The sequence below is a fragment of the Heteronotia binoei genome, chromosome 14 (genome assembly GCF_032191835.1).
Source record: "Heteronotia binoei isolate CCM8104 ecotype False Entrance Well chromosome 14, APGP_CSIRO_Hbin_v1, whole genome shotgun sequence".
Classification (NCBI taxonomy): Eukaryota; Metazoa; Chordata; class Lepidosauria; order Squamata; family Gekkonidae; genus Heteronotia; species Heteronotia binoei.
The window spans coordinates 20,387,123-20,414,656 of record NC_083236.1 but is presented as its reverse complement, the minus strand read 5'-3'; the positions used below and the strand labels follow the sequence as shown (position 1 = coordinate 20,414,656).

General features: G+C 42.5%; 1 protein-coding gene across 2 annotated transcripts in view; it reads left to right on the top strand.

Annotated features, from left to right (window-relative positions):
* The window catches only part of PHF21B (PHD finger protein 21B), a 238,701-nt gene that overhangs the window by 1,248 nt on the left and 209,919 nt on the right, over positions 1 to 27,534 (top strand). The window lies entirely within an intron of this gene.

Here is a 27,534-nt window from a genome sequence, read left to right as displayed (position 1 = left end):
TTTTAAATGATGAAAGATTCAGTTCTGTCTTGCCTTGCTCGGAAGGGTGTTTATAGTAACAATCAGACTATTCCACCCCCACCCCCCCAAATAAGAGATAGTAGTTTGAAGATTTTTTTTTTAAAATGAGGCGTCCATTTTGAGTTGGTCGACATGTTTTAGGAATATGGGAAATTCTTTAGTCTGGCACTAGTTTGTTTTCACTGCCTTGCAACATGGGAGAGTGAAGAGTTGGGAATGACGGGGCTAGAGACACTTTGGAAGCCAGGATTTCTGTTTTTGGTTGGAAAACTGATTTTGTTTGCATATATGTATATATATATATATATAAATCTCCCTCTCCCCACAAACCCAGCTGGCATCTTCTCTTTCTTTGGGCTTATCTGAGGTGCTAGCTTTGGAGTCGAGTTCATATATGCACACACACACTCACACGCATTCACGTCCTGAATCCCCCTGCCTAATTAAGCAAATCTGAGAATAAAGAGCCCCCTCCCCCCACCCAAATAACAACTTTCTCTTCGGCTGATCTGCGCGATTGGGGTCTCCGAGGTTGCAGCGAGAGGCGCAGTGCTGGGTTCCCCTGCTGCCCCGACCCCCACCCCCCACCTCCTCTCCAGGCGGAAAAGAAAGTTGTCTTGCATTGTTGAGTCTTGTTCTGCTCCGATCAGCTGACGGGACCGGGTTGCTTCGCATTCAGCACCACGAACAGATGCCATGGAACGCTCAGCAGCTCCGCGTGCATCTCGGGAGCTTTAAAGCGGGGGTGCGGACGGGCGCGCGCGAGGGGGGGCGCGCACATGCACACACACATACACACACACAGAGCCACGCAAGCACGCGCCGGCCCCCTCCTTTCTCTCCCCGTCCCCTTCCAAGCACTTCGAGTGCCCAGATCGCGCAGCTGCTCAGAGAGCGAATCTCTGATCCGCCGGATGGCTCCTTCCTTCTCCTCCCCCCTCCCCCCACATAAAAGCCAACTTTCCCTTCCCGCATCTCCCTCCCTCCCTCCCGCCGCTTTCCAGCAGCTCCTTCGGCGGGCAGAGCGAGCGAGCCCTGGCTGGCCCCTGCTGCTGCCTCTTTCCTCGCGCTTCCTTCGGAATGCCGCTGCCGCTCGTTCAGCACCCCAACTTGGGACAGCGCCCTGGAGCCCGCGGCCCGCCCCCACCGCCACAAAGCCGCCCCTGGCCGCCGAGTCTTCGAGCTGCGCCGCCTCCGGAGCGGGGGAGGGGAAGGAGGGATGAATGGCTGCTGCTGCTGCTTCCCTCCCCCGGCGTAGTTGTGCTTAAAGTTGCCAAGTCAGCCGTGCAGATTCCTAGCCCTGCCCGAGAGGACCGTGCTTATGATTGCCCAGCTCTTAAATGTCTGCAAGCATCCCCACCGCCACCGACTCCTGCCCAGCCCGGTTGAGCGTAGCCCAGAATTGGTCGGCGGTCTCACTTTGGTCATGGAAGCTTCCATTTTGTGAGGAAGGGGTGCTGCTTTCTTCCTAACATGGAGAAAAGTCCGCAGAGTTTGAAGGTGGGGGATGGGGCCCCCGTTCATGGCGAACATTACCATTTTGATTGCTTTGATGCCGGCTTTGGAGGGGAGAGGGGGCAGCGCGCCCTATTCTGCAGAGCACAAAGATGTGTAAGCACTGGGTGGAATCCAATCGGAGAGTTTCTTTCCTTGGGGGGGAAAAAGGAGGCGTAGAAGGCAGGGCACGGTAGCCTCGAGTGCTTAGCTCTTTTTTCCTGCCGTGTATTTTACTGACTCTGCTGGTACGCCGAGCAGAGAATTTATTTAAAGCACAGGGGCAGCCTCACCCTACCAGCAACGCATTTTTACGTTTTCCTGGCCTCCACAGGGAATCAGTTTTCCTGCGTTCAAGAGGTATATTGATTAGATCGTATTATAGCCAGGACTTGACGAATGTTTAAATGTTTACCATGCTAGTGAACGAGAAGCTGTTTATTATGCGGTGCTGGAATCTAGACAGGGCAAAGAGAACTAGAGGCTGAATCTTGCCAGGCAGCTGCTGAGTGAAGAACGTCGTTCTCAGTCTTACTCAACACTTTTGCAGACTAAATGATAGGGCATGGTTGCATGTTATTCTCTTGCATGAACAGAAAACAAATATTTAAAGATCATGTAATGAAAAAAAAAACCCTAGTGCGTGGACACAAGTGTGACTTTTATTGGAAATGATGTGTTCGGCTCTGCTCTCTCTCTCATATGTGGTGTGCAGCCACAGGGTGGACACACACAACTAAAATGAGTTTTAAGGTCTCTGCCTAAATCACACCATGAAGTTACATTTTGGTACAATTATAATTCGTTTCAAGCAGAGGGTCCAAGGTAACCTTTTCTTGCCCTGCGCAGCATGGAAGAGTATAGTGGAGTATAAGATTAATGGTGGACTTGTTGAATTAATTCATCCTTGCCCTGTCAGCAAAAGTGAAATCCACTGAGAAACATTTAAATATATCCTCAGAAAGGCAGAATTAGAAACGATGGTTTAAAGTTCCCTTCCACACTTTTAGATACTTTGCCTGTTAATTTTTTAAGATTTTGCTAATTTGCAACCTATTAATGCATACCTTTGACTGGGTGTGAAAATCTTGTAGCAGCTAATTCCAAAGCTGAGAGAACCTCTGTTTAATCATGTGCTTATATATATATATATATATATATATATATATATATATATATATATACACACACACACATATTTAAGTGAAAAAATATGAAAATATGCCTAACTAAATGCACCTGGGGATAATCCACTCAAAATTAAGTACACTTAACTACATCGAAAGTCATGGGTCTTAAGCTCTTTTGACCCTTGTCCAGATTGCTGATGATGATTTTCTCCATTACATTCATTAGATTCTTATTTTGGCTACTAATCTTTACACAAAATAAAAAATGAAGATTTTCTGAGGCAAAGTTGTAAATTGTATTAATTTGAAACATAGGACCACCATTATATGAGAAATCACATGGATGTTTGCAACTGTATTGGAGAGCAATCAAATGTATCCTGTTTTCTATGGACTAAACTACTTTGTACAGTGTGTTTTTAAGAAATATATCTGACTTGAATCAATACTTCCTTTTGCCCCAAAAGGCAAAGTCATTTTAGAAAGTGTGCCTGCATGTTTTTTCCTTGTAGAGTTTAAATAAATAGCGCTTACCTCTTCTGTAATAAGATGTGATGTGTGAAATCCCATTCATTGGTCCAGTGGTTTTACACCTTGGATCCACATCACCTGCAGAGCAACTGTAACATTTTTATCTATGCTGACAAGCAACAAGCATGGATATGTAAATAAAAGGCTCCCCCCCCCAGTTGTTCTTTAAAAGAACTGCTGACAGTGCTCTGCTGCATTTTTGTTTGTTCTTTCTAGGTGTCCCTTAACACTTTCCTCTGCATTCTGAAACTTCCTGTTTAATAATTGCAGTTGCTGCTAACCATATTTTGAAAATCTACAGAAAGCTTTTCAATACTGATGAATCTGGGATTCAGACAAGCCTGTCCTGGAGCAGAGCAATAAAAATATGTCTTCCTGAAAGACATGGTGTGTATGTCATTCACTTCGGCACTGCTTCATTTCTTGGGCATAATTTACTATCTATATAGCAATCTATGTTATTTTCTGACAGATTGTTCCCAGAAAGTGTCATGGCTGGGTGTATCTTTTGAGGGTAGCATACATGGAATGCAATTTTTGATTGTCCTTTGCTCTTTTTATGACCTGCCTGGAAGAAGGTTCTTAGGAGACAGTGGATTTCTTGGAGTAAGGATGCTTTTCTTACGCATATGATATACATGGACAAATTATGAACTGTGCTATCTCTTTTCTTTCAAGGTGCTGTTATTGTTGGGCTCCTCAAATCAAAGTTGGCAATACATTGCAGTGTCAATTTTCTTATATACATTGAAGGAGAAACTAAAAATATTAGTGATTATTAAGGCTGACATAATTTCAGTGAAATTTGAGGGAAGGACCATGATAGAGGGGTTACTCTTCTGTAAGTAAGGGAATAATCCATGTGTGGAGACAGGTATTCTGGATCATGGCCACAACCGAATTTCCAAATCAGGTTTCACCAAGACATTTCTCCATTAAAGCTGCTATAAATTCCCTTGATTTTGGTGGGAGCTGAATGCCTGTATTTCAGGGCATTATACAAGCTTGATTTTTAAAGACCAAAACCTATGAGAATAAATGGGGACAGTTCCTTCAACAGGAGTTGGATCTGGCTTTGTGTTGTTAAGTCTGAGATAGTACAGTAAGAGAACTGGAAAGCTGCTATGCTGCGGACCTCCAGGGGTGTCGAACTCATTTATTATGAGGGCCAGATCTGACACAAATGAGACCTTGTTGGGTTGGACCATATTGGGCCGTGTCGTGTGTGTACCTGTTTAAGATTAGGTAGCAGAGATATAAACTTTATAAAGGGCACAAACACAATTTTTTAAAAAATTAAAACATGCTTAAAACAGCACTCATTAGTCTTAAAGGTGCTTTCTTTGTATCTCTCCCATGGGATCCAGGGAACTGGGCAAAGGAAGCTCTGGCTCTTTCCATCCTTCCCCAGGGGGCCAGGACAGGGAGGAGCCTCATTCAATAAAAGGAAGAGAGGCTTGGCTCAGTAGCTCTGCTGTGTGATTGAGAGGAGCTGACAAAACAAGCTCTGCTTCCCCCCCTCCTTCCTCCCCAAGTGAGGAGCCTCAGTCAGTGGAGAAAACAGACTTTGCTCTGTAGCTCCTGTGTGATTGAGCAAGCCTTGCAAAGCAAGCTGTTATTCAGAAGGAAGCAAGAGAGTGGGAGAAGGAAGTAGGTGACAGCCAGTTGCTCGCCTGATAGGAGCCCTCTGGGGGCCTCATTCGGCCCCCAGGCTGCATGTTTGACACCCCTGCACTAAAAGGTCTTCGGCACACCAGTGCCTCTCAGCTTCTCTCACCAATAATATTGATCAACCTTACAAGACCGTTGTATGAAAGATTTGGATAGTGCATGCAATAACCTCTAAAGTGCTATGTGAATGGTCAGCATTATTATTAACAAGTCTTCTAACAGTGTTTTGCCACTGTTGACATTCTTTCAGTTTTTAAATGCATATTTGACAAACATGTTAATGATGCCAGTTTTGACTGTGATTACAAATAATGTATGCAGGACTGGAGCCCTAATATGGGCTTGACTGGTGTAGTCCTTTTGCTAAAGGTAGAGACTCTAGTGACATTTTGTGAACCTCTGTGGATTGTGCAACCAAAGAATTAAAGGAGGATGTTTTAGGCCTTAGCAGAAAGGGAATTCTTAGTGTGCTGTTAGTGGACTTCAGTTCTGTCATTTTGATGGTATCTTTTTGGTTGCATTACTTTTTAACTCAATTGAGTGTTCACACCTTGGAGAATTGCTCCTAAGTGCAATTTTGTATCTGTAACCTTAGCATTCTCTTTGTTTCTGTTTAGGTATGTAAGGTTTGGGATCTTATAGGGGTCAGCTAGTTTTGTAAAAAGGAAAATACTCAAGTAGTTCATTAAACTTTAGAGTCTGACTAGTGATAAAAAATTGCCTTCTACAAAGTATTGTAGTAGTCAAACCTCAAGCCATTCATGGCACGGAAAGATATTGTGTGGCCAGTTTTGGTCCATAGAAATGTAAACAGTGGGAGAAAGATTCCCTTTAAAAATCTATAATTGTAATGCCTCACTTGGAAGAGCTAGAGGCTGAAAAGTGAATGTAACATTGTTGTAACTGTTTTAATGAGTTCACTTTGATATTTTAGCCACTTAAAACACCTGCTGTCAGAACAGTACAATTGATTTCAATTAACTTTGAATTTCTTCAATAAGATGACTCTTATAATAACTCTAGTAATCCCATGATGCCTCATTAGAGGAGCTGACTATGATGATTATCTCTGTGATTTAGTAATGTTTTCCTTGCAAGGTCTTTGTCTGCTCAGAAAAAGAAATACTTGTAACAGTGCCATTTTGAATTGTCTCTTTTTTCATGCTTAAGGTATTCATTACCTGTTTCGAGAGCACCCAGTCTAGGCAGCAGAGATCAGAAACTGATGTTCTGATAGTATGGGCACCAATGTTCCCTCTAAGCTGCAGAATCTTGTGAGCAAAAATTCTGCTTTGTGAGCTACCGGCATTAAAGTTGTGAGCTACTGCATACATTAGTGTGCTCTGAGGTCATCCTTCCTGAGCTAAGTTAAAAAAGTGTGAGCTGGAAGCTAAAAATCTGTGAGCTAGCTCACACTAACTCAGCTTAGAGGGAACACTGATGGGCACTAAAGAAACTTTTGTTGTGGGTACTGGATTTTGCATATAACTATTTTTAAGATCATTAGTATTTTATAATAATTATTTTTCGTAAGAACGTAAGAATAGCACTTCTGGATCACACTTCTAGTGTAGCATCCTGGTTCACATGGTGGCTAACCAGTTGCCCAGAAAAGAATAGGCCTTCCCTGAGGCTTCCTCATACCACTGCTATTCAGAGGCTGACTGCCTCCGAACATAGAAGTTTTCTTTAGTCACCATTGCTAGAAGCCATTGCCAAACCTATCTTCCTTGTCTATATAATCCCACTTTTAAAGCCATCTATGTCATGCCCATTACTATATTCATGGGCAGTGAATTCCACATTTTAATTACTCATTGAGCAAAAAAGTAGTTGCTTTTGTCTGTCCTGAATCTATTGTTCATCAACTTTGTTGGGTGTACCAAAGTTCTATTATTATGTGGGAGGGAGAAAAAAAATCCCTCTATCTTGTTTTCCACCCAATGCATAGTTTTATAAATTTCTGACATCTTTAGGCTGTGCTGGCTACTTTGTTTAACAGAGTTAACCTTAATTTCAAGATTCTTTGCATAGAAGTATTGCTTAACTGGTCAGATTTTAAGCTGACATCATCATAAATAATAATTCCCCTATGGTGGTGGCTAAATGGAGTGCTCTCATTGGCTTAGAGGTGCACACTACAAACGATTGGCTCATCATGGCTCAGTCAGCATCTCTGGCCTTCCATTGGCTGACTCCTCTGCCCCCACCTATTACAGGTGCAGGAATGTTGAACAAACCACCAAAACAGTCTTACTTCAGAGACAGACACATCTGCAACTCTTCTCTGTCCCCTCTGTTAACCTGTCTCACAAGAAGCATCAACAGCTCACAAGAAGCAACAGAACTCTGCTGCCTCGTCAATAACCTATTTTATTTATTTATTTATTTATTTTTATTTTATTTTATTTATATCCCATCCTCCCCTTCGAAGGCAGGCTCAGGGCGGCTCACTGGTTAGGGTTGAAATGACCAACAAGATAAAAACATTGATAATACATACAGCATAAGACAAAGCATAAAACAATATTAAAATATCAGTTAAAACAATATAACAATGGATGCTAGTACTATGGTTTATCGTGCAATTAAGTTTCAGTGGTCAGTGTTAGATATTCCATAGGACCCCAAAATGCCATAGCGTGGTGGGAAGTCCAGAATGATGTTAAATTCCGATTTATGGGCCTAGTCTGTTGCTGTAAGTTATCCTTATGGAAAAGCAAGGTGGAAGAGTGCCGTTTTACAGGCCCTGCGGAACTGTGGGAGCTCTTGCAGGGCCCTAACATCCTCCGGCAACTCATTCCACCAGCTAGGTGCAGCCACGGAAAAGGCCCTGGCTCTAATTGACTGAATCCTCACTTCCTTGACACTGGGGACTACCAGCAGATTTTGCGATCTAGACCGAAGTGCTCACTGGGGCATATATGGGGAAAGGCGGTCCCTAAGGTATGCAGGACCCTGGCCATATAGGGCTTTAAAGGTTAAGACTAGCACCTTGAAACGAATCTGGTATATTATTGGTAGCCAGTGCAGCACTTCCAGCGCATGCTGAATGTGTTCCCGTAAAGGAACTCCCATTTACAGCCTACACAGATGGCATCCCAGTACACTCAGCCTCTGTAGGTCACAGAAATAGCCAGGGAGCTGTCACCGCCATAATGCAACTAGGCAGCAAGGCCTGGCCGTGCCAGGAGCATTTCCTCAGAGGCATGGCTGCTGCCTCTTTCCTATCACTCCCTCTCTCCCTCCTTCCCTCAGCCTTGCAGCCAGAGGCTGTTACTAGGCAATCAACTTCTGCAGTAAAGGGAGAGGCCTCAGGTGAATAGAAGGGGCTACAATCCACCCTCCAAAGCAGTTCTTTTCTCCAGGATGGGGAGAGAACTCTGTTGTCTGGAGTTCAGCTGTGATCCCAGTAGATCTTCAGGCTCCACCTGGAGGTTGGCTACCCAAGGCCTGGCAGCACCCTCTGGGTGACTTGATGCCACCTGACTGGCATGACTTAACTAGGCCTGGCTGCTTGTTTCTGTTCAGCAGCAGCCCCCCCCCCCCCGGTGACAGCCAGTGTGACTTAGCAGTTGCCAACTCCAGGTTAGGAAATTCCTGGAGATTTCAGGGGTGGAGCCTGGAAAGAGTGGGTCTGAGGAGGGGTGGCACCTCAGGCAGGTACAATGCCATAGATTCAACCCTTCAAATCAGTCATTTCCTCCTGGGGAACCACTGTTGCCAATCTCCAGGTGAGGGTTGGAGATCACTCAGAATTACAATGGCAGAGATCTGCTCCCCTGGAGGTGGGGGGGGAATGCCTTCACTTGAATGGTTAAGAAGACAGCAAAGGTGGAGGGACACTCACCAAGAGCCTCTTTGTAGAGCCTGTTGTATTTCCCTTTGTGGAGAAACGCCATTTTAGTCAGTGGTGGTGCTTCATTTGGCAGGGGTCAGTAAATCCCTCAGCAGGCTTTGTAGCCTCCCTCCAACCTCCCCCCTCCCTTCCAGAGCCAAACCAACAACTCTAGGGGGCAAGTCTCCTAGAGAGGCAGGAAGTGCTGTTGTTCCTTGCATGTGTTAGGCAGGAAGAGAAGCCAGATTTGAACGAGCGCTCGAGCGAGCATGTGGTGAGCAATGGAGGCTCCTGCCTGGGAGGCCCCCAGGCAGGCAGACTAAGTAAGTAATCCACAAGACAGGGCAAGTTTAGATCAGGGCCAGCCGGATGCGTTTATAATCAACTTTTCTTTGTTATGCTGTTTGCTGTGTTGTGCGGTGCTGTGCTAACCTTTTAAACGCAACTGTTTTTGTTTTGTTTTGTTTTTCTTTTCCTATCTTTTTCTCTTTTTAAATAAATATATTTTTACTGTTTAAATGCTGGCAGTCAATCTCTGTACCACCTAGATCCCCAGACCGCTTTAGACCACGCTGTTTTCAAGAAGGGGGCCCCTGGGAAGGGGGAAGGCATGCAGTTGGATAAGGTGCCAATCCTCCAGGGGTGCCCCAAAGAAGTGCTGAGGTCTCTGTGAAACCCAAGTGCAGGGTGGCAGAGGACCTGGAGGCCGGGCCTCACAGCCGGAGAGGGGGATTGGGAGTCCTGTTCCTCTCAATCTGAACCCCGGGACTGAGCAGGTGGTGGCAGCGAGCCCAAGGGGCAGGAGGAGAAATAGCTCCCTCCAGGAGTTGGCGACTCCATAGGGAGCAGACGGGACCGGGTCTGAAGGCAGAATCGGGCCGGTTCCGCCACACCCTTCACAACAGGCCTTATTCGTAGTTCACAAATCATTTTAGGGTCACTATATATTGCGTTTTTTTAAAAAAGGATTATCACTAACATAATTCCTTTGGAAATCATATTATTTCAGGTTCATTATTTAAGGTCTGGCACAATATTTTGTGGAAGAGACAAACCTTTATTTCAAGATAATACATATTTGCAGGAGAGGAAAACTACTGAATTCTACATTTTCATATGGCAACTCTATTCAAAAGTACTGGAGGTCTTACTTCAAAGGCCAGTGTAGTCATCTTTAGAGATACACTTTAAATGGTACACTGGGAACTCTTACACAAGAGGCAGCAAGGACATGCATATGACTATATGGATTTTTAAAATAAAGTATTTATCTACGAAGTAGCTAAAAGTATTCAATTATAGTCAGAATGCCAAAGAGTTTTATTTCAATAGATTTAAGCATATGCTTAACTGTTGCCAATGTAAGTTAATGGGACTTAGAAATGTTTAACTTCAGGTTGTGTTCATTTTTATTAGATCGACCTGTCACAGGTTTTGGATCACTCAGAAGGGAGTTCTGATATAAAAGTTTGGTTCAGACTTTTGCAGCCTGCTTCGGGGGTGTTCTTTCTCAAGAGAGTCAAACTGCCTTCCTGGGAAACAACACGCTGGCCTTGCAACAAGGAGATAAGGAAGCTGTGCTAGAATCATCTCCTGATATTGTCTCCCAATTAACAAGCACCTGTGGGAAACCAGTTTAGGCTGGCTGTGGACGACTCATCTACTTGCTTACATGGTCAGAGGAACTATTAGGTCATCTGGTCAGCAATTCACTCATTCATTTTACTATAGGTAATCACTGAGGGCCCTGATTGGTGTAAAGGCCTAGCAAACTTGGGGTCCTTAGCAATAAAGAAATCATCTTCAAACCTCTTCTTCAACTCGAAGGGTGCCTACATGTTACTAAGACATGCTGACATGCCCTGGCTGAGGGCTTTTTTGGAGCAGGAATGCACAGGAACGCAGTTCTGACTGGCTTGGTGGCAGGGTGTGTGTGGCCTAATATGCAAATGAATCCCTGCTGGGCTTTTTCTATCCAAAAAGCCCTGTGTGAAACAATGGTGACATCAGGGGGTGTGGCCTAATAGGCAAATTAGTTCCTGTTGGGCTTTAATCTACAACCCCCCCCCTGCCCTGGCTCATTTTGGCCACCTGGGACTTATGCTTATTGAAGTCAAACAGCAGTGGCTTTGCAGACTCTGGAGAAAATTGCTTTGGAACCCACAACTATGAATGAGACGAACCAATGTCTTACAGTCCTTTAGTTAGTCTCTGAATTTCTAGATTTATTATTATTCTCCTCCTCTAACTGTTCTTGTTTAATGTATTCTTTGCACCTTAGTAAAATTATATTTTAAATGTTAACTTTGGCCATTTGTCTTCATTGCCTGCAATTTGCATCTACTGCCTAGACTAGCAGACTACCTACTACAATACGAAGAAGATATTGGATTTATATCCCGCCCTCCACTCCGAAGAGTCTCAGAGCGGCTCACAATCTCCTTTCCCTTCCTCCCCCACAACAGACACCCTGTGAGGTGGGTGGGGCTGGAGAGGGCTCTCACAGCAGCTGCCCTTTCAAGGACAACCTCTGCCAGAGCTATGGCTGACCCAAGGCCATGCCAGCAGGTGCAAGTGGAGGAGTGGGGAATCAAACCCGGTTCTCCCAGATAAGAGTCCGCACACTTAACCACTACACCAAACTGGCTCTCCACACCAAACTGGCTCTCCAATACTTTTGTGGAGTTCCTGCTGTGAGTCTACCTTGCAGGGAGAATTCCTTAGTTACTCCTGGGAAGGTCAGGGGTTTATCCTTTGGCTTCTGGCCGGAGGGATGGATAAAAAGATTGATGGCAGCCTACCAAATTGAGGTGTGCACAAGTGCACACTAATATTTTGTAATTTGTGTTTGCTGCTCTCATGGTTTAGGTTGGGTTGGATGACCTTTTGACATTACCATCCCCCCCAAATTAGCAAATGGATAAGTGAGAATATGTCTCGCCTCTGTCTTCAGATTTACTTCATGTGATGTCAGTGCTGCTCTGGTTGGATGAGGAGATAGTGATATGCTCAAAGCCTCAGCTTGGAACCAGAACACTTGCTCCCTGATCCAGCTCTTTCCCTTTTGGGAAAGTCTAACATCACTATTGCATGAAGTTGCTGTCTCTTGTTTGTCCCCTCTTCCATGATAATCTCTAGTTTTGCAAGTGTTTATCTCTGTTTCCTTTATGGCTGTTGGCTACCATTGCTTTCTTAGAGCAAGTAATCAGCACAGCACTATATCATTGTAAATACTTTTCAGGATAGTTCAGGACTGCAAAACCTGTGTCCCAGTCATGCAACATCTGGTTGGCCACTGTTAAAACAAGATACCAGCTCCTGGTTGGGAATTCCTTGAGATTTAGGGGCAGTAGGGGTTCAGGTAGAGGAGGGATCTCAGTGGGGTTTAATACCATAGAATCTACCCTCCAAAGCAGCCATTTTCTCCAGGGAAATGGATCTTTGTTAGGGTTGACAAACCCCCAGTTAGGGCAGGGTTTCCCCCAATTTTGGGGGCTCCAATCCACTGCTAGCCAGCTGGCTGGTGGGGGAAACCCCCCTGAAACAGCCCCCTCCTGCATCAGTGCTATTGGTGCAGTGATATCACACTGAAGTGATGTGATCACACCAGGCATGTTTAGCAACATTCTAGCATTTTGGCCAAAACTCTCTGGTGACCACAGAGTTTTGACCAAAATGCTTAGAACATCACTGCATGATGTGCCCGGTGTGATGATGTCACTTCTGCATGATGTCATTGCACTGACTCTCTGCCCTCTCCATCCCCAAAAAGCTCCCTCTCATCCCTTTACAGCTGGGTAAGTAAACCTGGCAACCCTAATCTCTGTTGTCTGGACTTCAGTTGTAATCCCAGGAGATATTTAGACCTTACTTGGAAATTGGCAGCCCTAGCCTAGATAGATTTGATCTGATATAGCAGGACTATTAAGTTCATCAAGCTGAACACATACCACCCGCCATGCATTGTCAGATGTCAAACTCCTGTTTTGCAGTCCCATACAATCAGCAACAGCAAAACATTTCTCAGTACTATTGTGTGACTGGTAGTGTTTTGTCTGGATACATTTATGTAGGCCTGAAAGAAGGAAACCTTATCAAACTGGATTTCAAAGGGGAAAAGGCATATGAAGATACATTTGTATCAAAATTAGTGCTAAAGGATCACTTATAAATATGACTCTGACCTTTACTCAGTGTTAACAAATATTAATAACACTGTATTGTAGAAATATATATTTGTACTAGAAATTAACAGCGTCATCGTATGGCCCAAGCAAAATGCTTTTAAATCCCATTTATTACAGTGGAGAGTTAACCTGTGTTGCATTGTGCCCACAGTTTTAAAGTGAGAGAAAGACTAATAATTTCTGTAGCCCTAGGAAATGGAGCTATTACATGAAATAAAGGCACGTGGAAACTGAGGCTGCAATCTAAGGCACAACAGGATTGAACTCAATAGAATTTACTTCCAAGTCACCATATACAGGATCAAGCTGTGCAACTGAGAAAATATTAGGAATATATTGCTAATTTAAGATATGAACAAAAAGGGATGAGAACAGAATTAGCCTTAAATGCATTATTTTAAATCATAGAAGGTAGTTATTTTAACCTGACTCTGTACGTAGTTTGCCCATACTTTGTTAAAACACTCTGTACTATTTCCGTTGCATATTGAAGATGTAAAGATTACTTTTTGCTTCAAGCAGCACCAATTTATGGCTTGTTCCAATATAAACCCTTCTTCCTTAAGCATTATCTTCCTTTTTCTTGAATCAGCGACTGATTATGTAGCAGCAGTTTCCAGAGTGTCATATGAAATTGCTGATGCGGCTTAGTTCTAGCTACAACCTGTCTGCCAATACTGAGCAGCTATTGAAATCTTGTATATACTGTGCTTTCACAGAGTGCATGCAGCCCCATATGGGTAATATAACAAAGGCAACTGTGTATAAAATAATGTATGTTAACTCCTGGAAGAGTTAAACCAGCAGCCCAAGGTTAAGTGTTAGAGAAATCATGTTATTATTTTTTTCTAGGAGTTCAGATTTACTCCAAGGAGACTGAACACAGTGATTGTGGAAAGAGACTGTTTGCTGTGAAATCTGGCTGATTGCTTATGTCTAATCAAGGAACATATAATTGGTCTTGTCGAAACAGAAACTTTGAATCCACAGACTATGATTTTCTTTCCAGAGCTTCTTAGCTAAATAGCAGCTTTCACTCTTTGTGGGAGATGCAGTTCTTGTTGCAGTGCAGGTTATCATTCAGCTAAGACCAATTTGCTTCTTCAGTCAAAATAACCCTAAAGGACCTTAAAGTTGGTGGGAAACCAAAAGTGTTTTTTTAAAAGAAGTACATTACATCTTAAGTTACAAGAATCAAATGAGAACATTGATAACTTAGATATTCTATACATCTTTATATTTGTGGCAGTTTCCAGTTTCTGAAGCAATTTGAATAATTATAGATTGCTTGAAGATTTAAGAACGGAAGTTTTTCTTCATTAAAAAAATGAGAAGGAAAATCTGACCAAGGAATGGGACAGATTCAAGACTATCTCTATGCTGGTTTTCTTGCAGAACAATCCTGTGCTGAGTTATGCCAGTGTAAGACTAGTACCTTTAAGACCAACTAAATTTTATTCAGAATGTAAGCTTTAGTGTGCATGTGCACTTTAACAGATGATGAAATGGGGTACGATGAGCAGTGCTACATATAGCTGGTGGACAGTGGTTAAGCATGCAAAGAAGTACAAAGTTAGAATCCGATAGGAAAAATGTTGAAATTAACAAATTGAAAGAGCACCATTTGCGTTATCCCACACAAATGGTGCCTTTTCAATTTGTTAATTACAACATTTTTCCTATTGGATTCTAACTTTGTACTACTTTGCATGCTTAACCACTATCCACTAGCTATATGTAGCACTGCTCATTGTACCCTGTTTCATTGTCTGATGAAGTGTGCATGCACACGAAAGCTTGCATTCTGAATAAAACTTTGTTGATCTTAAAAGTGCTACTGGACTTCAACTTTGTTCAATTGTTTCAGACCCACCTGTATAAGACCAGTGAAGCCAATAGGTTTAAAGTGGCATAACTCTGCATAGGATTGCACTGTTAGTAGCGTTCAAACAGAGAGACAAAGAAGTCAGAAAATGTAATTTAAAATTTGTGTGCGAATTGGGCTATCAGTTAGAGCAACTCTTTGTCAAGCTGTATATTCAAGGTTTTATGTAAAATGAAAATTCTGACTCTGACAATCAGTATTCTGCTCCGCGAAGGCTGCAACTTTGAAAAAAATGTTAAACTGTTTCCTTTTCTTTTTCATAATTTGCTACTTTACATAATAAGACAGAAACCTGCAAAGAATTTGGAACCCCCACTCACCCACAAGATCTTTCTCTCCAGATTTTGTAATTCAACCCCTATAACGCTCAACTTCTTTCAACATTTCAACATTTCATTTCATATTTGGTCCTTATCAGGCCATGGGGTGGGGCTGCTGTTTTTCCTTTGGTTTATTCAGGGCCTTTTTTGAGCAGGAATGCACAGGAATGCAGTTCCATCTGGCTTAGTGTCAGGGTGTGTGGCTAATATGAAAATGAGTTCCTGCTGGGGTTTTTCTACAAAAAAACCCTGTGTGAAACAATGGTGACATCAAGGGGTGTGGCCTGATATGCAAATAATTCCTGCTGGGCTTTTTCTACAAAAAGTCAGATTTCTTTTTGCACCTGGGGAGTACCCAAGTATATAGAGATGCCTGCCTTGTATGTGGATAGCTCAAGTTTGCAGCTTTTGTGGCTGGAAAGAGAGATGGCCAATTTACCATTAAATATAGTGATGATTCTGGCTTTGCTAATCATGGTAGTGAATGAGTACATATGGGAATGGAAACCCCTCCCCAATCATCTTACTTGCTTCTGAAAATAGAGTAGGCAGAGTGCACTTATTCTCAAGGATATCTTCATAGCCATAAGGGCTAGAAACTTGATTAAAAGCAAGCCAGCAAGCAGAGGCTTAGAATCTGAATTCTGTGACTGATACCACGTATGTGCTTTTCCAGTGCACCCACTGCACACCCATCCCTTCATTTAAGTAAGGAGTAAAGATAGCGATGGTTACCAAGCTGGCACCTCACTTTTTCACCTCTCTGGGCTACCCTTCTCCTCACTGTGATGGAATAGAAGAAATTGATAAGACGCTGTTGGGGAGATCATAAAATGCAATATATTTTAACTGGAATGTTTTACTGCTTTAAACCTTTGTATCTTATTATTATTGTTGTACATCACCCAGAGTCCGGCATTGGCTGGGATGGGACGATTAATTAAATCTAAAAAATGATGATGATGATGATAATTATTATTAATGGACAATTAAGGCTGTTTGGATAAACACAGGGAAAAGTATGTGAATAGTTATTCCCTCCAAAGTAAATGCTACTGGAATACATCCTATCCCTCCTACCTCTCTATATCTCAGTTACTTTGTAGAAAGTCAGCTAAAAGCTTCTGTGACAACATGTCTTTAGTTAAAAGAAAATGTGCTGATGCAGATTTTGTAATATTAATCGTTAAGAGCAAGGAAGGTCTATGGAGCAATGATCTATACTCGGAAGTAAAACCAAAGCAACTAAAAAACTCCTAAGAAAATGTATAAATAATCTTGACCCTTATTTGAATATCTAAAGATTAATTTCACCTAGCACTAGGCACCAGTACTCGTTAGATACAAACCTTGTCAACAGAGGTCCAGTTTCCAGTATCCCAAGATTTATTTGTTTGTTCTAAATGTCAAGCCACAGTGCCATGAAAGGAAGATGCTGTTAGCAGAAATCTAAAGTAAAAGAACTACAAAATGGTATATCTCTTATGTTTAAAAATGGAGCCCAGACATACATACTGAGGCTTTACTGACTTGGGTTTTTAAAGAAATGTTTTTTGCTGACTGGGCTTGAATGGAGTACAATCTTCATATCTATGATCTAATTATAATCACGAGGGACAGGACAAAATAAGCAGTCTTTAAAGGGAAAAAGAGTCTGGCAGCTTTGTTTAAAGTGTCCTTTAATGAACTTCTTTAGTCGCTTGTATCTTAGCAACACATTTTATTGCATACCAGTGCGGGAGAAGCAGTTTGCAGATGGACTTGCATGCAGTAATTTATTCTCTCCCCCTCCCCTTCTTTCTTCTCTGTGGTGGTGACTCAACTGGAATATCCAGACTAGCTTCCCAACACTGATAGCTCAATCGAAATCCCTGATTGGTTCATTTGTATGTGCTCTGTCTTGTTAGTTGGAGGAAAGAGTATTTACTATCTTAAGGGCTCAAAGCTTTACTGGCTCTGTTAGGTGGAGCAGAGACCAGGCCGAATATTCAGAATGGAAGCTGGGTGGAAAAAGAAAGCAGGCAGGCTTGCATTCATTCTACTTTTGAATACCCCTCCCCCTTCTCCTCCCCCTCCCCAACAGTCGTGGGGCACATCCATTTCTGGGTTCCTTGATTATATATTATCTATTCTGAGTGGGTTTATATTTTAATCCCTTTCTTCTGTGCTAAAATTGATTTGAATACAACATCTGGGACATTTATAATCCCTTTCTCCTTTTTCGAAGTACTCTCTTATTTTAAATGTAAAAGTATCTTCTAGTTGTAGATTTTGCTTTGCATGTGTGTAAAGCTGACACTCTTCAGATTCTTTGGAAATGCAGTTGATTTGGCTTTATTTACGGTTCAGGTGTCTCTTTCCTGCCTTCAAATCATTAACTCTGTGATTTTAGTGGGACTAATCAAGTAGGCAAAGTGTTACTCAGCATGACTAAGGGCAGTGAAATCTTGTCTCTTGAAATGAGCTTTTGTTCAAAAATGAAAAGAGGCAAAATTCATTTGATTACATCAGACTAATGTGGAACATGAACACTAGGTCATATTTTCAGGACTAACACAGGTATAGCAACGATCAGATGATAACCCCAATAGAGGGCATTAAAAATTAAGTGAACAAAAATGAGGCCAAGAAGGGCACATAGGATAGTGATCAAAACATCTGGATAAGCTTTCATTGGGGGCAGTAGTGACAGCACAGAAGACAGATGTGTATTGTGGGTTTTTGTCTGAGGGACAGGAAGCTATAGATGCCCTTCCTTTAGCATTTGCTTTTAAGAAAACAGCTTTTAGATTACATGGCAGTACTTGTGTGCTGGAAACTCTTTATTGTATTTATTTATTTTATTCAATTTCTAACCCGCTCTCCCTGAAACTGGCTCAGAGCGGGTGACAATTCACAACTACACAATAAAAACCTTCTAAAATATAACATAATAAGTAATAAAATCAGTAAAACAATATACAATTTAAGATGGCGTAAAACTCATATGGAGGAATGATATAAAACATCTGAAGAAGGGAAGAAAAGGGGGAAGCAGGGGGAAAGGGAAAGGAGGGGCGGCTAAAACTTCTTGTACCTATTGACTGGGTGCCTGATACTGCCCTCAACCATAGGCCTAGTGGAACAATTGTTATGCAGGCCATCAGGGCTTTCTTTGCAGAAAAAGCTTAGCAGGAACGCATTTGCATATTAGGCCCCACCCCCTGACATTACCATTGTTTCACATAGGACTTTTTGTAGAAAAAGCTCAGCAGGACCTCATTTGCACATTAGGCTACACCCCTTGGCACCAAGCCAGCCGGAACTGCGTTCCTGTGTGTTCCTGCTTAAAAAAAAAAAAGCCCTGCAGGCCATACAGAATTGTACCAGATCCTGCAGGGCCTGATTTCTCCTGGAAAGAGTGTTCCACCAGGCTGGAGGCAGGGCCGAAATAGCCCTGGCCCTGGTCAAAGACAGTCAGACACTCTTTGGGCCAGGGACCACCAACAGATTTTAGTCATTTGAGTGTAATGGTCCACGGGGGACTTATCAGGAAAGGTAGTCCTGGAGATATGCTGGTCATTGGCCATTAAGGACTTTAAAAGTCAAGACCAGAACCTTGATCTTGATCCTATTCTCAGTCTGAATCCGGTGCAGCTGATAAGACCACTGGTTGAATATGCACTCTAAAAGGTGTCCCCAGGGCTTCTTTTGTAGCAGGAACTCCTTTGCATATTAGACCACACATATGCAAATGATGTCGCCAATCCTCCAAGAGCATACAGTAGGCCCTGTAAGAAGAACCCTGCAAACACTTGGGGGATTGGCTACATCAGGGGTGTGTGGCCTAATATGCAAAGGAGTTCCTGCTACTAAGTTCTGGGTGCAGCTGCATTCTGGACCTGTTGCATTGTCCAGATCAGCATCAAGGGAAGCCTTGTGCAGAGCGAGTTACAGGAATCTAGCCTGGTGGTGATGGAATCCTACATGCATTTTTATTCCAGTTGTTTTATGTTCTTACGGGTCACAGTCCTGGGAAAGAGGCTAGTCATGGCAATATTGATAGCACTTGAGTAATAAACACATTATGGCAGAATAGAAGGCATAAAATGCTACCCTATCACTAAATAGTGATCTCTTCCTTCCCTTCCCACTCATTCCCTTGGATCTTTTTACCCTAATATTGGATGCCACTTGGAACGCAATGTGATTAAGCTACCATGTGAATCACTTATTGTTATCTTCTCCAATTCATTCTGCTGTTTATTAACTTAAAATTGGATTCCCAAAATAATTTAAGATGTGGAATGTACTGAGATCTTGCCCAAGAGCCAGGATTAGTAGTGACAGCCTGAATTGGAGCCCACTTCCTTTTAAATGACAACTTGAACTGCTGAAAAGGAAATTCATCAGGAAATTCTCAGTATGGCTAATCAAAATCAGTTTCCTGATAAATCAAGAGAATGAGCCATTATACAGCAGTGTCCCAAAACGAAATGGTTTAGAATAGGAAGGCCCAAATTCAGGGTAGGTTTATTAACCTCAAGTTGGGAGTTGGAGTTCTTCTAGGATTACAACTGATCTCTGGACTATTTTCACTTTCTTTCCTTGTAAGCTCTTTTTGTTTTGCAGATGGTGGTGGTGGTTGCACATATGTTTTGCTCTCTCTTGTGGTTGATTTGGTATTACATTGGTTTATGACCAACATATCTCACTACAGATTTAAACTGTAGATTTTTATGTCGGATATAAACTGGTGTAATATCAGATCAACCACTAGAAGGAGCAAAACACTTGTGGAACAGAACTCCTTCTGAAGAAACAAATTTACAGGCAAGGAACATGAGAAAGTGGAAAAGCCCTAGCTCTCCTGGAGGAAGAGGCAGCTTTGATGGGAAGACTTTATGGTATACTATAGATTCCTCCATCTGAAGTGATGTTATAGTAGGGAAAAGACAAGTCCTATTGTGCCATATCTCCACTAAACTCCTTCCTATCTCCGAAGATCCCCAGGCACACAACTCCACTCCCCACAACACCAATCTTCAGGCATTTCCCAAGCCAACTCTGGTAACTCATTCAGGGGGTGGGCCAGATTAATTATTTTTAGAAGTAGGTTACCTTGTGAGATATAAGATACTTTATGTGGCACTCATATCTGGATTATACTGTGTTTCTGTAAAACATAGCACTTTGGAACATCATTTCAGGAGGGCAAATATGTCATTTTTAAAAAGTAAACATAATGAATATTCCTGAAGTACTCAAAATAATTATGAATTTGTCATGAATATTGTCATTAGGCAGCCTTTAAACCTTGCTTTGATTCATGCTCTTAAAATGTTAAAAATGTTTATGCTTTTCTCACTCTGTGAGAAATGGGGAGATCTGTGTAGCCCCACTCCGAAAAACTCAGGTTTATAATTCTGAGCAGATGGAGGCATGGAAAGGGCATGATTTCCAGAAGCACAACTACTTCTAGGCATGGATATAACTCTCTGTGCAGAGTTGCAGCAAAGAAACATGGACATTCTCTGACTGCAGAAGAGACTTGAAGAAGTTCCACTCCTGGATGAAACAATGACTCATTTATAAACAATGAGAGCCAGAATAATAGGAAGCTAAGTGCAGCCTGCATGAATAATATAAGCAAGGCTGGTAAAAAGCTTACAATTTTAGCATGCCAAACTGAGTGTAAGAGTGCAGCATTTCACTTTTTAAAAAAGACACTCCAGATTCATTCATGCCCTGCTCCCTCGTATATGCACAAACATATGTGCACACGGAGACTTCACTTTGATGAATTACCAATCAAAGTCATAAACAACTACCACACAATGCTGTTAAGGAGCACATTTAAAATAAATTTGGAACCTCCCTGGAACCAATGGCTGTTTATCTAAACTCAGGTGAACAGGAAGTGCCAGAAGACAGATAAGAGAGAGTTTTTATGTGCCAATGCCAGAAATCATTGGGACGCTACTATCTTTGCATATAAACTCTATAGAAAGGACAGGAGGAATACATTGGGAGCACTGTTGTACTATATATCAAAAATAGTAGAGTCAAATACGCTAGAAAACATTTGGGGAAGAAACTCCCTAATGGAATTACTGTGGGTACAGATAATCCTTAAAATTAGGAATATATTGTCATATAAAGGTAAAGTCCCCTGTGCAAGCACCAGTCATTTTCGACTCTAGGGTGATGTAGCTTTCACAATGTTTTCATGGCAGACTTTTTACGGAGTGGTTTGCCATTGCTTTTTCCAGTCATCTACACTTCCCCCCCCCAGCAAACTGGGTACTCATTTAACCGACCTCAGAAGGATGGAAGGCTGAGTCAACCTGGAGCTGGCTACCTGAACCAGTTTCCGCTGGGATCGAACTCAGGTTGTGAGCAGAGGGCTCCGACTGCAGTACTGCAGCTTTACCACTCTGCGCCACAGGGCTCTTCCCATATTATCATACACACACACACTAACTAAAACCATGAAGTTTTAGACTGAGAGAGAGATTAGAAGGTGACTAATGTACAAAATGTTTTAATACTGAGTGACTTCAACTACCCTCACATTGACTGGGCAAATATGTACCTGAGTCATACTGTAGAAACAAAGTTTTTAGATATTATAAATGACTGTGCATTGGAACAATTGGTCATGAAGACAACTACAGGAGTGATGAGTCTGGACTTGGTTCTGGGTGGGGCTGGAAGCCTGATGCAAGAGGTAAATGTTATTGCACTAATGGGGAACAGTGACCACAATGCTATTCAGTACAGGGTTCCTGTCAATGGAAAGTCACTCCTATGGTATGAAGGAGCTTAAAATGAGGGGACTGGCCAGAAGGAAGTTCAAAGGCAGAACTGAATAGGGCTGCTGGGAGGCATTCCAGGAATGGGTAGGGACATTGGCGACACATTGACATCATTTCAAGAAGTGACATCATCACATCAGCAACGTTGAGGCAATGCTCTATCTTTTAAGCAAAACTCTTTGGTAAAAACTGCTACAAGCCATAGAGGTTTGTCCAAAAAGTAGAGTATTGCTCCCATTGTTTCCAACATGATGATGTCACTTCTGGACTCGCAACGATAGAACAAAAGAACATAAGAGAAGCCATGTTGGATCAGGCCAATGTCTCATCCAGTCCAACACTCTGTGTCACACAGTGGCCAAAAAATTTATATATATATAGCCACCGATGGACCTCTGCTCCATATTTTTATCTAACCCTCTCTTGAAGCTGGTTATGCTTGTAGCCGCCGCCACCACCTCCTGTGGCAGTGAATTCCACATGTGAAGAAGTACCTCCTTTTATCCGTTCTAACCCGACTGCTCAGCAATTTCATTGAATGCCCACGAGTTCTTGTATTGTGAGAAAGGGAGAAAAGTACTTCTTTCTCTACCTTCTCCATCCCATGCATAATCTTGTAAACCTCTATCATGTCACCCCGCAGTCGACGTTTCTCCAAGCTAAAGAGCCCCAAGCGTTTTAACCTTTCTTCATAGGGAAAGTGTTCCAAACCTTTAATCATTCTAGTTGCCCTTTTCTGCACGTTTTCCAATGCTATGATATCCTTTTTGAGGTGCGGTGACCAGAATTGCATACAGTATTCCAAATGAGACCGCACCATTGATTTATACAGGGGCATTATGACACTGGCTGATTTGTTTTCAATTCCCTTCCTAATCATTCCCAGCATGGTGTTGGCCTTTTTTATTGCAATTGCACACTGTTTTGACATTTTCAGTGAGTTATCTACCACGACCCCAAGATATTTCTCTTGGTCAGTCTCTGCCAGTTCACACCCCATCAACTTGTATTTGCAGCTGTGATTCTTGGCCCCAATGTGCATTACTTTGCACTTGGCCACATTGAACCTCATCTGCCACGTTGACGTCCACTCACCCAGTCTCAACTGATCCCTTTGGAGTTCCTCACAATCCTCTCTGGTTCTTAACTCCCTGAACAATTTAGTGTCATCTGCAACCCTGGCCACTTCACTGCTTACTCTCAACTCCAAATCATTTATTAACAAGAGCATGGGACCCAATACTGAGCCCTGTGGCACTCCACTGCGAAGACTGCCCATTTATACTCACTCTCTGCTTCCTATTAATTAGCCAGTTTTTGATCCACAAGAGGACCTGCCCTTTTACTCCATGATTCTCGAGCTTACTAAGGAGCCTTTGATGAGGAACTTTATCAAAAGCTTTCTGGAAGTCAAGGTAAACAATATCTATTGGGTCTCCTTTGTCCACATGTTTGTTCACCTCCTCAAAGAAATGTAACAGATTAGTGAGGCAAGATCTTCCCTTACATAACCCATGCTGAGTCTTCCTCAATAACTCGTGTTCATCAATGTGCCTACTAATTCTGTCCTTGATAATGGTTTCTACCAACTTTCCTGGTATTGAAGTCAGACTGACTGGCCTGTAGTTTCCCGGATCTCCTCTGGAACCCTTTTTAAAGTTGGGGGTGACATTTGCTACCTTCCAGTCCTCAGGAACGGAGGCAGATTTCAATGAAAGATTACATATTTTTGTCAGAAGATCCACAAGTTCAACTTTGAGTTCTTTCAGAACTCTGGGATGTATGCCATCCGGACCTGGTGACTTATTAGTTTTTAATTCGTCTATCAGTTGTAGGACCTCCTCTCTTGTCACCTCAGTCTGACTCAGGTCTTTCAACACCCCTTCCAATATAAGTGGTTCTGGAGCAGGCAAACACTTCTCATCTTCTACAGTGAAGACGGAAGCAAAAAAATGCATTCACCTTCTCAGCCATTGCCCTATCCTTCTTCAGTAATCCTTTGACCCCTTGGTCATCCAAGGGCCCCACTGCCTCCCTGGCTGGTTTCCTGCTTCTAATATATTTGAAGAAATTTTTATTGTTGGTCTTTATGTTTTTTGCAATATGCTCCTCATAGTCCCTTTTTGCCTGCCTGATCACAGTCTTGCATTTGATTTGCCACTGCCTGTGTTCCCTTTTATTAATCTCACTTGGACTAGCTTTCCACTTACTGGTCAGCCCACCCACCTGCAGTGCTGCTCACAGGGAAGAAGTTCCTGTTCCTATACCCCCTCTGCACAGCACCACCTACCTGAATTAGGCCATAGCTCTCCTTCTCCCTTCTTCCCTCAGAATAGTGGCTGTGATTTTTCCACACAATGCAGCTTTTCCACACATAGGTTTCTGGAAGGAAACAATTTTTGTGCAAACCTGCTAACAGACCTAGGTTTGTATAAACATCTCTGTACTCTGCACTTGACCTCAGTTTGCAGATTTAATGATCTGCACATCAGTGTCCCAGTTCAAAATTAGATATAGGATGATGTAGCCTTTGACTAGATGCTGAAGTGATGGCAGAGCCTACATATGATCCAAGATAATGTTATAAGAAGAGCTCTAATGAATCAGGTTCAAGCCAGATGTGCACAAGGAATTCTATGTTCAAAACTCACTGTGATTTTTAAAAACCCCGTTTTCAGACCTGTGTTGATAGGGCGAGGGAGGGGGGTGGCTTTGTAGTGCAACCATGGTGCATGGGGAAGCAGGCCTAAGTTCTCTGCCCATGTTGTGTGGCTCACCTGAAGTATCTGGGAAAACCTGCATGGTTTAATGGTTGCAGGGTCAGATTAGGCAGACACAGGTACAAATCCCTATTCTGTCATGGAAACGTGCTTGCTGACCTTGGGCCACTCACATTGTCTTAGCTTAACCTACTTAATAGGGCTGTTGTGAGAATAAAATGGTGATGGAAAGAAGAATGTTGTAAGTCACTTGGAGTCCCCATTGGGAGAAAAGTGGGGAATAAATATCCAGGTAAATAACTAAAACATACAAGTACCTATGCATACAGGTACCATTGGTGCAAATAGCAGCTCTTTGGGGCCATTTCAGGTCAAGAAAGTCATGTGTCTAGTAGGGAAGCCTTCCCATTACTGCATTCAATAGTCCACATCTGAATCAAGCTCCTGTGGAGATTATGAAAATTATTGGGAGCTCTGGTCACAGACCAACCAGTGCATGTCTGGTTTGGCCCTTAAACCAAGGGTCCAGCAAATCCAGCATTCTGTTTCTGAAGGTGGGCATCCACTGCTTTTGGAAAATCTTTAAGCAGGACATGAAGCGGTAGTCTTCTCACCCTCTCTGCCCCCACAGAGGTTTGCAGAGGTGTGCTATATTATATTAGCTATTATGGCTAGTGGTTATTGATAGAGTAGTTCTTCTTTCCAATTAAACCAGTGTATTCAATCAAATATTACTTCCCATCACTGTGGTCAGACAGAATAATTGGAACATGAAATAATTGCGACAAATTTTTGTGGTACCTGAAGTGTGAAAAAGGAAGGCAAACCCTGCAGATAATAGTTTATAAACTCATTGGTCCTCACCAACATTCAGCAAACAAAATGCTGATCCTTTTTTGCACTACTGCATGATTGCTTCATACACACAGTCTTGATGACCATCATGTCTATGTATACAGTACAATTCGAAACAAAGTGCAAGCCTAAGCATTACTCCCATGGATTTAGAAAGGTGTGTGACTCTTTTTAGAGTTGTCCTGTTAGACTCCTGTTGAAATCAGTAAAATTGCAAGAACAAGCTTTGAACTAGAAGTCAAGAGGGTGACAGTTCAGTTTTTCCAGGCACCTTTCTAAACAAGACAGATTTTAGATTTCACAAGCATGACAGATGCCTTTTTTAATTCTTAGCAATGGAGTGCACATATGGACTGCTCCAAGCGAAGACTGAGAAAAATTACTTTTGCCTGTTGAGAGCCAGCGTGAGAGAAGGAAAATTCCAATTCTTAAAATACAAACTTAGTCTTCTGTTAATTGTCCTGTGGCTCTGTAATCTGTGAGTTTAGGTTGCAGGGTTTTGGATCATGGTTGAACAGCGGGCCTTTGATTTTTTTGTTTTCTTTGTCATGAGAGACAAATTCTCTGGCACGTGCTAGTCCTGATATGGACAGTTTGTCCAACACAGGGGCCAACTTGGAGACAAAAGCTGCAGCTAATTTGCATATTTTATGCTCACATAACTTTCATGAATGTGCTGCACACCAGGCTATGGATGATGGACATGTGTTTCATCTGTGATGCCTCCTGGATGCAAAGCCTTTGCTTCAGCATTTGTAGTGTGCAGCACTGTAAAGAAACTGCTCTCAGAACACAAAGTCTCTGTCACTTACAGGATAAATTCTGAAAAAATGTAGTTGGGTATATTGAGTTGCTGTGAGTAAACTGTTTGCATGCAGCAAGGCATTCAACAATTAAAAGTTCCCACAAGCCCACACACAGAATGGGGGCTGACTGCTACGTTCTGCACAGGCCAGCTCACAGAGCCTTTTGCGGTAGATAATTCTGCATTGGGAATGCTAAAAATTCCAGAGGGGTAGCTGTGTTAATCTGTTATCACAAAATTAAACAGGAGTCCAATTGCAATATAAAGGGGGGGAGGAATAAGCATTAGCTTTCATAAACTCTGACTCAGAAAATGTTATGCTGGGATATATTTTGTTAGTCTTTAAGGTGCCACTCGACTTTGATTGCTTCATTCAATCATTCCTGGTACAGAAGGAGGCTCTCTGTTGCATCTATGTAAGCGTCTATGCTTTGAATTTATCTCCTTCTGTTTAGGAACAGTGACTCACACAGAAGCATAGGTCATATGTTCCATTATGGATTTATGAGAGATAGTTTGGCATGGTGATTGAGTGTGCAGACTCTTATCTGGGAGAACCAGGTTTGATTCCCCACTTCCACATGCAACTGGAGTGACTTTGGGTAAGTCGTAACTCTGTCAGAGCTGTTCTCTCAAAAGCAGTTTCTGACAGCTCTCTCAGCCCCACCTACCTCACACAGGCAATGTTCTCTCTAAGCTACAGAGTCTTGTGAGCAAAAATTCTACTTTGTGAGCTACTGGTATTAAAGTTGTGAGCTACTGGCATTAAAATTGTGAGTTGCTGCATAAATTATTGTGCTCTGGGGTCATTCTTCCTGAGCTAAGACAAAAATGTGTGAGCTGGAGGCTAAAATGTGTGAGCTAGCTCACGCTAACTCAGCTTAGAAGGAACACTGCTCACAGGGTGTCTGTAGTGGGGAGGGGAAGAGGAAAGAGATTGTAAGCCGCTCTGAGACTCCTTTGGGTAGTGAAGGGCAGGGTATAAATCCAATCTCCCCCTCCTCCTCCTCCCCTTCCTCATGTATGCTAAAGAAAACCTTCTTCATTGTCAGAATTAAGTGTGCCTTAAAACTGTGCCACAGTTGCCAAAAGAAAAAACCTGCTGGAACCTGCAAGGTAAATTGCAAGTGATGTCAGACCCAACAACCAGCTTCTGTGCACTGTTCATCAGTTTTTCAGCCTACAACAATGGTACTACTAAGGTTATCAAAGTGGCGCCCGGATACCTGCTAGTACCTAACAAATCCTGAGGCAGTGGGAAGATATGCAGCAGTTGTCAC